The 15,918-nt window shown below is 39.2% G+C and overlaps 1 protein-coding gene and 1 non-coding gene across 3 annotated transcripts in view; one reads left to right on the top strand and one right to left on the bottom strand.

The window, feature by feature from the left end:
* Htr1f (5-hydroxytryptamine receptor 1F) overlaps window positions 1-15,918 on the top strand; it is a 138,917-nt gene that overhangs the window by 82,882 nt on the left and 40,117 nt on the right. The window lies entirely within an intron of this gene.
* On the bottom strand, window positions 12,556-12,628 carry Trnak-cuu. The gene has a single exon. It is a non-coding gene; the product is annotated as a tRNA-Lys (tRNA).

Genomic DNA, 15,918 nt, shown 5'->3' with positions numbered 1-15,918 from the left:
GGTACTATTATTTGTCTTTAATATTTTCTTCTTCAAGATGGAAATATTTTTAATATCTGTGATTTTAAATGAAAATAATAGCATATAGGCTTAAAATATGACTGCTGTATAAATGTATACATAAGACTATGTGACAATACACAGAGAAATCCTATCTTGAAAGAACAAGAAAAAGAAGAGAATATGTGACAGTCTCTTAGAGACCACCCTCAGAAAAATAATTATTGTTAGTCAATCATTTTTTAGTTAATATTTATGGGATTCCTTTCTATTAGTTAAATCTTACAATTTTCATTGTGAATTATATTTTAAATAATTTTTCAGTTATTATGTCACATATCAATGTCATCTTGTCAGACGTGTTTTGTTCAAATATAGAAACACGAGGCTGGAGAGACAGCTTCACAGTTAAGAGCACATACTGTTCTTCCAATGGAACTAAGTTCAGTCACCAGTGCCCATGTTGGGCAGCTCATAACAGCCTGTAACTCCAGATCCAGCAGGCCACACACCTCTGGCCTCCTTGGGTACCTGCGCTGACACATACACAATTAAAAAATACTTTTTGAAGTGAGAAGACTTTTAATGTCTTAATAGGTGCAATGACCCCATGAAAATATTAGCTTAACTCTTAGCCTTAGTCTGGGAAGCCTCTTTCCAGTGAGCAGTGACTGCAAACACTCTGAACCACATTGCACGAAGTGCTGAGAATAAATGAAAGATGACGGCTTATCCCTAACAAGACATTTCTGCCACCCCTTCTGAGACTCAGGAAAGGTTTCAGAAGAGGGGGCAGAAAGAACGTTAAGAGCTGGGACATCAAATTAAATGAAATCCTCTGCACATGACACAGCCATTGACGGCGCAAATTCACAACAGCTGCAGATGTTTGCACTGAGTCCACACAGCAATGGCTAGTCAAGAGTCCAGCATGGATGAGGACTGGATCTGGGCGTCATATCCATCACAGCTGAGCTATTTGTTGTAGACTGATTTATGTGTCATTGGGTGCACAGGTGACTGCACCAGGCTCCAAGGGACAGTTCATATCCCATGATCATACAGATGCCCTGGTTAAGCTAAATGGGTCACAAAATAAGCTCGAATGTCATGACTCTTGGAAAGCTAATGGTAAGAGGACAGAGCATTGATAGGAATGGGCAGAAGATTAGAAAGGGTGGGAACAAGGATAATCTGTATATATTAGGTACATGTATGAAATTTTCAAAGAATGTAACATCTTTTAAATCTTCACTTATTACCTTTGAACATATCAACCTGCATATGCATACGTGCTACAAAAATTTTACCTAAACTTAGACATACTTCATATAATGCATAGAACCACTTATGAAACATAATTTCCCTACCCTCATTTCCCATGAACCCCCCTCTCTCTAACCTCTCTTTCAAGGTACATGCCTGAACAAGCATCATCAATAACACATCAAAAGCAAGCATGCTTCTCTCCCTGCTCTTTGTGTTCTTTTACTCTGAGTGTGTGTCATTTTGTCTCTTAGACTCCCAACTGTCTGTACCATTTTTCACCACCATGACATTCTTCCCTAACCTCAGAGTCGAAAATTTCCCTGTCTATTCCCACAAGCCAACTTTGCAACGTGTATGATTGTATGAAACTTTCTACGACTTACCTTAGTGAGTTATAACGGATTGTATAGATGTCTCCTCATCACTGCAAGCTTGGCACTGATTGTGTGCTTAGTAATGAGTTGAAGGATGAATGAGTAGGTGGGATAGATCAGTAGATGATGATAGGTAGGTAGTTCAGCAGATGGAAATAGATGCACTGGTGACTAGGTAGATAGTCAGTGGGTGTATAGATAAGGTGAAGCAGTTGTCAAAAATTTTTACCATGGGAACAGAAAATGTGTTAAGTATAATAAGCACAAATTACAGTTTTGTAATTGTGACAGTGAGTTGACAGAAAATACTACAGGTCTGCACCAGTTGATTTAGGGTGCAGTCTCGGGGTTGTGGAATGATGAAGTGGGGTCTCTTGTTTAGAGATCTGCACCAGCTGATTTTGGGGTGCAGTCTCCAGGTCATAGAATGATAAGTCAGGGTCTCCTGTTTACAGATCTGTAGCAGTTGATATTGGGTTGCAGTCTCAGGGTGGTGGAATGGGAAAGCAGTGATTCATGGTGGTTCTTCTAGTTCCAGCCTCACACTTTATAGGTCCAGAAAATGAAGCACAAAAAAAATAAAATGACCTGAGGTATTTGGTGAATCACATGACCTTTACAGCCTCCACCTCAACCTGATGTTTTTCCTATAGACACTGAAAGAGCGGACATAAATAGATTGGCATATGTCTTGAAACTCAATCATAGTTCAAGTCACAGGAGATTTATGTAAAGATGAAAGTAGAATGTTATTACAATATGTTTCATTTCTTAACATTATAGTTATAAGGAAACAAGGCATTTTATATCAAAAATGGTTTCATTTAAAAAGTATGAAGTTAGTAGTTACTACATGCAAGCCTTGCTGAAGAATTAGTTAGATATGGTATCTGGCCAGCCTTTGTTAAGGGTTGTTTGTTTTTACTTCCTTTTTTTGTTTGTTTGTTTTATTTAAAAGTGTACCTGTTTTTTCTGCATGTGTCTGTGCACCACTTGAGTACCTGTTGCTCCCAGAGGGCAGAAGAGGGCAAGAAAACATAGGATACCTTGAAATTGTAATGACAGAAAGTTGTGAGCCACCATGTGGGTGCTGGGAATCGAATCCTAGTCCTCTAAAAGACCAGCCAGTCCTCTTAACCACTGGTCCACCTCTCCAACCCTCTGTTTACCTATTTTTTAATACTTTCGATTTGCATGCTATTTTATTCATTGTAATGACAGTTATTTGCCTTCTAAAACGATTCCCATAAGAAAGATTGCTCAGTCCAAGTGTGGTGGCACATGGATGAAATCCAAGCATTATAATAGAAGCCAGAAGATCAGGAGGTCAAACCTAATCAACTACATAGTGAGCTCAAGGTTGGCATGGAGACATGAGACTCTATCCCCACACCAAAAAAAAAAAAAAATGGAAGGGAGGAAGGGATGGGAAGGGAACATAAGGAAATTAAGGGGGAGGAGAGGGAAAGGGGAAAGAAAGTTACTAACTAGTAATGCAAGGAAATTCTGATTCTATTTTTAAAATAGATGTTTGAATATTAGAAGTCTGATTTAGAAGTTATTTCTGAGGCATAACATTTACTTTTGTGTGTGTATTTTTCTGCTCTACAAAATACAGTCAGCCTGTTCACCAGGGAGCTGTTTCCCATTTTGTTCTGAAACTGTAGCAATATTCTGCTACGGGAAACAAACCATTGGATATATTTACCATGTTCCAGGAAATGAGCTCTGACATTAGGTTTTCTGTAACAGAACTAATTTGTGTCTTCGGTGGCCTGATTTCAGCTTTCTGAATTTTTCACTTGTCTAAATTAATATAAATAGCTGGCAAATGTTGCCCTTTGGCAGTACCAAGCAAGCCAAATATGTTATGCAAGCAAAGCAACTCATTTACTGAGTCTCAGACACAAAGGGGAAATGCTGTCAGTGCTTCCATGTCATCAAGGTTGTCAGTGTACCATGGTCTACCTTAACTTTACTTCCTCCACCAGAACTCTCCCAATAACTTGTCCTGCTACAAATGTTCACACTTACCTACTGTTGGTCATTAATTCCTCAACATTTGTTTCACTTGTCCTTACATGGAAGGCAGATAATCTCTAATTTACATAAATTTTACTTTTAATGGGCTTATAAAACTTAAAGATATATATAATACACTTTTATATTTTATATTATTTTATAACATGTTCAACAAGGAGTGTTGAAGTTCTTAATCCATCCAGTAAAATGGAAATGACAATTTTAAATTTCTGTACTTGTCCGTGTCCAGGATTCTGAAGATGAGCATTGAACTCATGGTGGTAGTTCAGTTGTCAAGTATTGTGTTTTAAATGATAAATGTCCCCCATAGGCTCTTGTATTCAAACACCAGTGGGTGGTGCTAGTTGGGAAGGTTATGAAACCTTTAGGAGGTAGAGCTTTGCTGGAGAAGTATGTCACTGATGAAGTGCTTTGAGGGTTTATATCTTTGCCTCACTTCTTATAGTCTCACTCTGTGTGTGGATGAAAATGTGATCATCCAGCTTTCTGCCCCTGCCTCCACATGATGGCTACCATGATGGACTGTCCCTTTGGAACCATAATGGAAAATAAACCCTTTAATGTCCTTAAGATGCTTTTGGTCATGATATTTTACCACAGGGAAAGGCACATAATAGGTCAGACTGCCCAAGTGCTGGTCACTGGGGAGTATTGGTCTAGTAAGGAATTAAACCTGTAAAAGGAAACATCATGGGCTGTAGTGACTGGTTTCTGAGCAGAACCATTCTCACGGTGAACTCAGCTTGCTATCTTTGCTTTACTGTATCTTTCATGGGCTCCTGTAAATGGAGTTTCCTGTCCCAACCACCCAGTCCCTAATAACTGACTCAGAGGCTGAATATGAATTATAAATGCTCAGTAGATAGCTCAGGCTTATTACTAACTAGCTCTTATATTTAAATTACCACATTTTTATTAATCTATGTATTGCCACATGGCTTGTGGCTTTACCTGTCCTCTAGCATGTATTGTTTCTTGGGGAGCTGGCTCATGTCTCTTGACTCCACCCTCCTTCTTCCCATTATTCTCAGCTTGGCTTTCCCATCTAACTTCCTGCCCAGCTAACTGCCCTGTCAGCATTTTATTACCAGTGAGAGAAATACATACTCATAGTGTAGAAAATGATTGTTCCACAGTTGGCTCCACTATTGGAAGTCCAACAAAGGGTGAAAAATCAACATCAATATTGAAATTATGTGCTTGGAGCCACACATAAAGCCTGTCTTCTTGGCTCTACATATATGCTGCTATAATTAGCTGGATCATCTCAAATCCCCTTGGTCATCAGTGGTGGTGAGGCATTCTCTCTGCTAGATTCATGGCCCTACTGACCAAATCCCCCCAAGGTCAGAACTTACCCTTACCCAAGGTTTGAATTTATCCTTTCCCAATGGCATCTTGCATTTTTCATGTCATTGTGGAGCAAAGACAAAAGTAGAAGTTAACCACAGCTAAGGGTTAAAGAAAAGCCTGTAGCATCCCAGAAGACTCTGATCTACTGGTCCTCAGCCTGATGCATCAGCTTTCCAAAACTGAAAGTATTTCCACCACTTAGTGCCACTGGCATCTTCCTGCCAGGTCACCAGACAGCATCTTCCCCATGTATAGACTCCAGAGTCATAAATGTTGTTTTAACATTTCCCAACTGGGATGTATGTCACAGAGACATCTTAATCATACTTATGTCATTAGGTTCCAACAAATATCTAGCAACTTCAATGTGTTTGGAAGGTATAACATAGTTGCTATATTCAAAATAAAATTATAGATTGAAAAGATTTTTAGAAGTGTTTAGCATAATGCCTGTTTATCTTTAATTCCTGTTCACCTTACCTTGACTTCAGTGGGCCTCCTCTAAATGGCACTTAGCAGATGATCCGTCAGTGTATGCAGGAGAGTAGATGAGTAAATGTGTGTGGGTGTTCATGAATCTTTAAATTTGAGTGCATGTCTCTTCAAACAGAGATGTATTTCTCAACTAAATTACCTTTAACCTGCTAAGGAGAGATTGGTCTCTTGGAAACTGTCATCAGGAAATGTTTTATTTTGTCCTTTCAGGGGAAAGCTTTGCTAAAGAAACAAAATTAATTAAAGTGGAACTTCATATCCAAAAAGTAAAAACATTATTGTGGCTTGAAATTTTTCACAAAGACTCTGTTGCAATTTAGGAGCACAGTGGATGTCAGTGTTCTCTAATAGCTTGTTCCTCCTGCTTCTGTGAATGAGGAAAAAAATACTTCCCCATCCCTTGGAGCTCATGCAACTAGACTTTGTATATGAAATATAAGCCATTCATAGCTCAAACCTTCCTGCTATGCAAATAAATTGGCATGTGGTATGAAGTTCTCACACAGAAAAGAGTCCTGATTAACTCATGTCGAATGTGCTCCTTGAAGAAGTAATCAGTTCTACATCTTTACAGTACTGAAATTTTGATGCCGTCTATTGCCGTAGTACAATCTAGTCCATATGATTCCCATGTAACACTGACTAGGTTCTATTTACAAATTCTGTTAGTGTGCACCGACTCTCACTAACAGTGGGTAAAACAACAGTGAGATGTATGTTCATGATATGGCTCTTTTACCTAACGTTAAAGTGAGACTGGTTTATGATGGAGAGGCTCCATCATATCCTTTTCTTTTCCTTTCTCTTTGCTTTTTGACACTTACTACGTGCCTTTGGTGAAACTGTGGTGGAACTAGAGATACCGAGTTGCCATCGATTGGAAGGAGCAAGCACATCTGTATAAAACTGAATAAAATTTCCTTATGCCTGATAGGAGCTTATTTTTCTTTTCCCTGTAGAAGCTGAGCTTCGACCTGAGAGCTAATGTGGTTACTCCACAGCATCTTCAGAAGCCTACTTCCTTCTTTCTGTTCTTGCTTCCTTAGTCCATTGCTTTATCTCTAGGACCACCATGGTGGTCTAAATGGCTTCTGTCACTTCAACCATCCTTTATCGGCAACCAGGCCCACAGCAGGCGAAAGAAAAACCCCAGGAGAAAATGAAACACTGTGGTTCCTCCTGAAAATGGCCCTAGGAACTTCTGTCAACATTTCATTAGATAGAACTTGACCTCACAGATCTGCAAATGTGCCTTAGAAAGAGAGAGATGAACATAGAAAGCAAAGACATTCTTTTCCATACTCCCTGCCAAGGCTGCTCTCCTGTGTTGTTTGTATAAGGATTGTCGTATTTGCTTAAGTGGTATAAGTATTCTTTAAACTCCTCTGAAAGTCAGCTTCTATGTCTTCTCATTCTCTGAGTACATATTGTCATCATTCTCTTAAAACTTATATATCTCTTTACTTGATCATTTTTGTGACTCTTCTCTGTTCTAAATCATTTTAGTAATTATAACTTTAAATGTATTCATACTGAAATGATATTATGCCTACCTGCTGCTTCTCTTCCTTTGTGTTTAAATTTAATTTTAATTTAATATCTTATTGTCTTCCTTGTGGTCTTCCAAAGCTCAATACTTGGTCTTTGGTGTAATCATATACACAACATACTCAGCTGAATTTTAATTATCACTGAAAAAGAAAGTTTATCTTTCATATTTTAAAAGAAATTATAAATAGATGTCTATTCATGGAAAAAGAGAGGAAATAATTAAAATTCAGAGTATAACATATATTAACATTTGGCTCTTTTTTTTTTTTTAAGACAGAGTTTCACTGTAGCTGTGGAATCTGTCCTGGAACTCGCTCTGTAGACCAGGCTGGCCTCGAACTCACTGAGATCCGCCTGGCTCTGCCTCCAGAATGCTGGGATTAAAGGCGTGCACCACCACCACCTGGCTCACATTTGGTTTATTGTGTTATGTACTGGTTGCTTTTGTGATGCTATGGCAAAACAATTGATCAAGACAACTTACAGAAGAAAGTTCTTATTTGATCCTAGAGAAAAAAAAGAGTCCATCCTGGTAAGGAAGCATCGTAGCACGGAGCAGGTATGCCAGTGGGGACAGAAAGCCAAGAAGCCACATCCTCAACTCCAAGCATGAAGCAGACAGAGCAAACTCAAACTGGCAAGCTTGTACCTCCTAGACCTCCCCAGACAGCACCACCAACTGGGGACTGAGTGTTCAAATATCTAAGCCTACGGAGGAGATTCTCATTCAAACTACTACATAGTGACAGTTTGTATGTAAATAGAAAAATGGCGAGATTGTAGAGAAAAGGGAGCCTGTGCCCACTCAGTGGGAATGTCAGTTAGTGAACTCATTATAAAAGAAAACACTAACTATAAAGCTATCCGATTAGTTAGTGGTATCACTCAGATATATACCAGACGTGAATGAAACCAGTGTCAGCAAGACAACTGCTCTCCCATGTTCAGTGCAGCATCATTTAGTACACAGAAGACTTAAAGAAAGGCAAACACAATCCTTTATGGGAAAATACTTGGGCGTCTTGGTTCTAATGTAAAAACAGCTTGCTGAAAGTTATAGACTGCATTCACTGGTCCATAGTTTTGAATGCTCCCAATTTTCCACCACAGAAAAAAACAGGTTTTGGATTACAGACATAGCTCATTGGTAGACCACTTACATAGCATGTGATGCCTTGAGTTTGAGACCCAACATTACAAAAGAAAACAAAATTAGATATTGTTGCTGATGAGTTTGTTCAACGTGACACAGACTAGAGCCACCTGGAAAGAGGGACCCTCAACTGAGAAATTGCTTCCACCAGGTTGGCCTGAAAGCATGTCTGTGGGGCATTTTTTTTTTTTTTTTTGATTAATGGTTGACATGAAAGGACTCAGCCTACTGTTGACAATGGCACCCCTGGGCAGGTCATGTGGTGTATAAGAAAGCAGGCTGAACAAGCCATGGAGAGCAAGCCAGTTAGCAGAGTTCCTCCAATACCTCTGCTTCAGTTCCTGCCTTAAATTTCCTGCTTTGAATTCCTGTGTTCGCTTCCCTCCATGATGGACTGTAAGCTGTTGGATGAAAGGAACTCTTTCCCCACAAGTTGCTTTCTGGCTGTGGTGTTTATCATAGCAACACAGAAACTAAACTAGAACATCTTGTGTGTTCCTTACAGTTGCAAAGGCGAAAATAGTACTTACAGCATGTAGAAACCCCAAGTAATACCTATGCTAATAATGTATGTTTAGAGCTATCTGATCTTTTTATAGTGAAAGAAAAAGTAATATGAATTTGTGTTATGCAGTTTTATTCTGATTTTCCTTTATAATAGCTTAAGCATCTCTAGACATACACACCAAGGGTTTTAGATATTTCAACTTAATTATTGTATTTGTTTTTCATTTATAAAACAAATATTCGTTTATACCTACATCATGAAAGCATAAGGCCAGTTACTGGAGGTTCTCAAATAAATAAATCATTGCTCACACAAGGAACAGTCCATTCCAGTGAAATTGCACACAGATTATTGTATCAGCTAAATAATTGTAAGGTGATGATACCACACTGCATTAATGCAATTCAAATGCTTGTTTTGAAAGTTCATATCAAGAATAATTATGAAATGTATAAATAATTTCCACTAGCTCCTTAACAAATGACTCTATAAATTATATTCTTCTGGAGAGATGGCTCAATGGTTAAGAGCACTTGCTGCTCTTCCAGAGGACCTGGGTTCAATTCCCAGCTTCCATATGGTGGAGCACAACTGTAACTCCAATCCCAAGGGATCCAACATTTTCTTCTGACCTCTGTGGCACCATGCATATACATGGTACACAGATGTACATGCAGGTAAAATACCCAAATACATACATGCATGCATGCATACATACATACATACATACATACATACATACATAAATGCATGCCAGGAACTGAAAAAATGCCAGGTGCTTGTGTTGCACACCTTAAATCCCAGCACTTGGGAGACAGAGGCAGGTGAATCTCTGAGTTCAAGGCCAGCCTGATCTGCAAAGCGAGTTAGTTCCAGGACAGCAAGGACTATGCAGACAAACCCTGTCTTGAAAAAAAAATCATATTCTGTGTCTTAAATTATGTGTACAAGCATCAGTAGTTTGGATAATCTTCATTTACTTTTAATTAAAAAACACATAAACATTTTTGTCTACATGGTGAAATTTGTGAATCAGATATGCTATATTGGGTGACTATAGATATTCTAATGTAATGATAGCAATAGCTTTGGATCACTTGTCCATCTATTATCTGAGATTTTTTATTTCATGACTAAAATTGATACTATGCTCTCAAAATGACTATTGTCACTTAAAATGATGCAGTCACTCCAAGGACCAGAAAACAGAGCAGTTTTGCCATTGCATGAGTTTCTTACCACCCAGTAGAAACATGGCTGCAGTTAACAATACCCCACTGCTTCTGAATCTCTCCCCTTGATTGACAGTTGATTTTGCAACATTTCATTCTTCTATTTACCATTTTATCTTTCAATCATCTATTTTTCTCCTATAAGACAATAACTAAGTCCAATTAAAATTCAGAATTATAAAACCAGTTGTAAAAACAATCACCTGTAATATCAACACTCAGGAGGTAGGAACAGCGAGATCAAGGTTATCCTCAGCTAGTCAGTTGGAATTTCAGGCCAGCCTGAGCTGTCTGAGACACTCTCTCTCCAAAAAAAAAAAAAAAAAAAAAAAAGTAGGATTGCAGAATACTAACTTGGTGTTTCATTTATTTTTCCATTTTCTTGAAAAATATCTTCAAAAGAGAATGAGGAATTGAGAGATTTCATTCCATATCTTATGCTCATATTTGATTTAATGGGCTGCAAGTGAAACGTTTTAGGCAAAAAAATAAATTGCTGTCTTTGAGAAAATTAGCCTTCATTATACTTCCCATATTACTTTTTGCATTGGCAGTGACCACTGTTACTTTCTCTAAATAATTTACTAATCTCTGGATGAGTTTCACACATGCAGAACCCTTTTAAAATGCAGTTGTAGATGTAACATGCCACAACCAAATTTACTGTTGTTGTAGCTTTTAATATGAAAATGTGCCTGAGTGCAGCTCTGGCAAGGGTTCATGTATCAAAGAGAAGGTGTGGAGTCGTCGAGGGGAAGGAGGAGACTGGCATGATCTAAGGATGAATTAGGATGGCTGCCACTTCATTGAAATAAAACCTGCACCTGTTACACTCTATAATGCTGCAATAGTTTAGCCACAAGATTAAAAGCAGGCTCAATGATTCAGGGAGGAAAGCAGCCATCAGCTTTATCTAACCGTTTTTCCTGAGACAAAAGCATTAAGTTCAACAAGTATCTAAATGCCTATTGCTCTCTAAAGTTCAGTAACTCCACCAAGCACCCGCTTACATCAATGGAAGACCCACAGTCCCTCCTGCCAGAGATAAGGAGAATGAACTCTTTTAGTAAGCAGCAACTTTCCTTAATCCCCTGAGGAAATGGAGGCCCTTGTCCAAAAGCCTAACCTTGGAAAAAGGACTTCCTCTGAGGACCAGATACTCCACTACAGTTTTTTTAATTTATTTATTTTACATACCAACCACAGTTCCCCCGCCCTCCTCTCCCCCTTCCTCCCTACCTCTCCCATTCAACCCCCATCCACTCCTCAGAAAGGGAAAGGCCTCCCATGGGAGTCAACAAGGCCTGGCCCATTCAGTTGAGGCAAGACCAACATCCCCTTTCACACACACACACACCCTCACCTCCAATCAAGGCTGAGCTAGGCATCCTACCACACGGATGGGCTTCAAAAAGCCAGCTCATGAACCAGGGATAGATCCTGGTCCCATTGCCAGGGGTCCCACAAACAGATCAAGCTACAAAACTGTCATCCACATGCAGAGGTCCTAGTTTCGGTCCCCTGCAGGCTCCCCAGCTGTTGGTCTAGGGGAGGGGAGGGGGGGATGAGAATATAAGAGAATGGGATGGTGGAGTTGGGGGAGGGATGGAGTGGGAGAGCAATGAAAGAGATATCTCCATAGAGTGAGACATCATGGGGCTAGGGAGAGACCTGGATATTGGTGAAATTATTAAGGCCACTCCACGTAGTTAAAAGGGAAGTTTATTTTGTGGGGTAACTTACAAATGAAGGGGTAGGTCGCAGAGTCTGGCAAAGGTATAGGGTAGTCCGGAGGCGTTCACTGGAGAACTCTGCTCAGTCCACCTCTCGCGTCCCGCGTCCCGGAACCAAGAGAGTGAGTCCTTCCCGATCCTTCGTCTTCCGCTTCTTTCTCTGCCCCGCCTTGTGGGTGTGACCATTACCGAAGCCTCAGTGGGGGTTGGAACTTCCAGGCCAATGCTGGGATGCCTATCCACTACATCTCCCCCTTTTGTCTAAATAAGAAAGTTCTAACCTAATACAAGACTATATACAAAGAGATGGTTATCAAATATTGTCCAGGAGTAATGAGGGATAATGACCTAGATAAGTTGGAATTACAATAAGTACAAACAATATCAAGCAAAAAACACATAGTAAAATCCAGGGAAGTCTAGGGCATGGGTAGGTGGCATGTTACAAAGATCATTCCAAAAGGTGTCCTATCCTAAAGAACCTGAGTCTAATACATAATATATCCTATCTAAGATATTATATATGTATATATACTAAGTTGTAACTATAACTGCTAATCTCCAACCTCATCAAAGACCTGAGAAGGAATATAATAATATCTGAGAAATGAGAGAAGGACGCAAGCAACTTTCGGGAGTCTTGCAAGAGTAGACAGAGACAGCTAGCAGCCTGGACAGTCACCTAATGTTGGTGGACCGAGCAGAGTTCTCCAGTGAACGCCTCCGGACTACCCTATACCTTTGCCAGACTCTGCGACCTACCCCTTCATTTGTAAGTTACCCCACAAAATAAACTTCCCTTTTAACTACGTGGAGTGGCCTTAATAATTTCACCAATATCTGGCACCCAACGTGGGGCACGAACCCACGACCCTGGGATTAAGAGTCCCATGCTCTACCGACTGAGCTAGCCGGGCTTTTTTTTTTTTTTTTTTTTTTTTTTTAGTTAAAAGGGAAGTTTATTTTGTGGGGTAACTTACAAATGAAGGGGTAGGTCGCAGAGTCTGGCAAAGGTATAGGGTAGTCCGGAGGCGTTCACTGGAGAACTCTGCTCGGTCCACCTCTCGCGTCCCACGTCCCGGAACCAAGAGAGTGAGTCCTTCCCGATCCTTCGTCTTCCGCTTCTTTCTCTGCCCCGCCTTGTGGGTGTGACCATTACCGAAGCCTCAATGGGGGTTGGAACTTCCAGGCCAATGCTGGGATGCCTATCCACTACACCTGATGCTCAGGATATTCCCAGGAATCCACAAGGATAACCCCCCGCCCCAGCTAAGAGCCCTTGGAATAATGGAGAAGGTGCCTGAACTGGCCTTCCCCTACAATCAGATTAGTGAATACCCTAACTAATAGAGCTTTCATCCTGTAACTGATGGAAGCAGATGCAGAGATCCATGGCCATGCACCAAGCTGAGGTGTGGAAGTTCAGCTGAAGAGAGGAAAGAGGGATTATAGGAGCAAGGGGGGTCAAGATCATGATAAGGAAACCCACAGGAACAGATGAACCGAACTTGTGGGAGCACATGGACACCAGACTCCACTATAACCTAAGAGCATTTTTTGTTGCTCAAGAGACATGATGCAGTGTTTGCACTGCGCTGTCCCCTAATTGCATTCCTTTTTGTCTTAGTCTGACTATATGGGCTCTTCCCATCAGATGCTCCCCAAAGGGAAGGTCCTGGTATCTTCCTTTTTCCTTTATACAGCACCATTCTGATTTCTCTGTACCTACTACCAGAACTCTGGCCCTTAATGGCCTCAGGCTCTGGATCTGGATTGTTTGTTTTTCATCCTTGGAGTCAGGTTGCCAAGTTAGTAAATCTCTAACTCTTCTGTTCTTGGTCTAATCTGAGGGTCAAAATAGGGTCCATGCAGAGCAATCACACTATATGGTCCCATGGTTGCGGGAATTTTTTTCCAAAGAATTATTTAGTTAAAGAGGCTGCTATTTTATACATTTTCATCCTTCAAAGCCCTCACAAAATTTCCCAAAGGGAAAGGCAAAAGGAAATACCCATAACACATAGTGAAAATTATTAAATATGGAAATACAAAGGTGCTGGAGAATTGTGATCACAATGTCAAAGTGCTGGAACTTTGTCAAGCAGCAGTGATTGTCATGTGGCCCATGCCAAAAATTTAACCAAATGAAAACACTTAATAGGCTAGCCATGGCTACATAGTGAGACACTAACTCATACAACAACAATAATATGTAAATGGTATAAAATACACTGGATTTTGACTGAATAATTGTCTTGCCTCCTTTCAGAAACCTAAATTTCCATAATTGCTGATTCCAACATTGGAATGTCCCTTTGTTAAAACAAAAACAAACAAAAATCATCTATTCAGTGATGTGACAATAAAATAGAATAAGATTTATTTTAAAATAATTTAATTTTTAATTATCTTTTTCTGTTAAAAAAAAAAGTTTGTAAGATTCTAATCACAAATTTTGGAGTTGGAATCTGTAATGGTTCCCACCAATGCTATAGTAAAATTTCCCAAAACATAGTAAGTTACAAAGCACCGTGCAAAACGAAGAAGAGCCCCAGGAAATCTCAGAGCACACGAAATGCATAAAGTGGAAAGCATGCATGCAGTTATCATGGAGGTGAAGACCTAAACAGAGTTTCATTTACCTCAGCACACTGTCCATTTCCCAATTAAATGTGTCATGCAATAAAAGATGCTGTTGGTTATGTAGTGACATTTCTTCTCTTGACCTGTGGTTTCCATATTTTTGCAATAAGTGTCTTTAATAACCAGAAAAATGCTTCAAAAATATGAAATATGACTGAGAAAGTATTTGTAAAGGTCTTATAGCACCTTAATTTATTAATATTTGGAGCAATACTGGTATACATATTAGTTCACATAAATTATGCAAATATTGACATTTTAATAACAGTCAACTGTATATGGAAAATGAAACTTATAATTAGCCTCAGTGGAATCAGGGGATTATCATTGTCCTACTTAATAAATACTCTGTTCTAATGTCCTGCTTAGAATTTTGAAATGCCACTGGCTATCATTATAAACATGTTATTTACCAAAATGACCATATTTCACCTTCCCTGCCCATTGCTTTTCTGTGTTCTTAATTTAAGTTCCAAGAAAATTTTAAAAATAGCAAAGAAGTACAATCAAATAATGAGCTTGTGGCTTTGTTTCTCAGCAGACATGACAGAAATAATCAAAGGAAGTTGATTATTATCTGATAAGAATAAACACAAATCTGTCTCATTTTTTAAGATCAGGTGTTAATAAACACTGTTAAGTAGAATTTACCTTGTCTTAGTCATTGTTATATTGCTGTGAAAAGACACCATGACTAAGAAATCATCATTATATTATAAAAGAATGATTTAATTGGAAGCTTGTCTACATTTTCAGAGGCTTAGTCCATTATCATTGTGGTGGGGAGCATGGCACGGGAGCCATAGCTGAGAATTACATCCTGATCTTCAGGCAGAGAGACACTGGATCTGATACAGGATTTTAATGCATAAGCCCACCCCAAGAGACACACTTCCTCCTACAAGTCCACACCTCCTAATCCTTTTCAAATAGTGCCACTCCATGATCTAAGCATTCAGATATATGAGCTTACGGGGGCCATTCTTATTCAAAGCACCACAGATCTGCTATATCTGAATGAAAAGATAAGATATAATTCACAGGTACACACATGCACACAAGCATGCACACACATATTCACATGGAAGGAAGCTTTAAAAAACAAATAATTCTATCCTTAGATAGTACTATAAATTGATTATTTTATTGAATAAAATAGCTATATTGAAAATTATTGTGGATACTTGTGCCTAGGAGCACATTTTGTCTTTGTTTTCAAACATTTCTCTAAGTACATTTTAAGAGTTTAAAAAAAAAATCAATGTTTTTAAATTGGCAGTTTATGATATTACATAACACAGATGGTCCCAGCATACTTACAATAACTGTTTTGGACTTGTTGTTGTTTCACTTTGCCATGGTAACAACACAATAAACATTCAGTAGGAATCCAACTCAAAATTTGGGATTGTAATCTTTGCTCATCTACATACAATACTCTCTTATGACACGAGGGGGCAGAAGTGAGCAACAATGCCCAATAAGAGCTTACTCAAAGGTAAACAAACAGCCAACCAATGCTGGACCACAGCAACATTCAGTAGGCATACAAAGGCACTTTTGT

Source organism: Onychomys torridus, chromosome 12 (genome assembly GCF_903995425.1).
Source record: "Onychomys torridus chromosome 12, mOncTor1.1, whole genome shotgun sequence".
NCBI classification, from domain to species: domain Eukaryota; kingdom Metazoa; phylum Chordata; class Mammalia; order Rodentia; family Cricetidae; genus Onychomys; species Onychomys torridus.
This window is presented reverse-complemented; position numbering and strand designations above follow the sequence as displayed.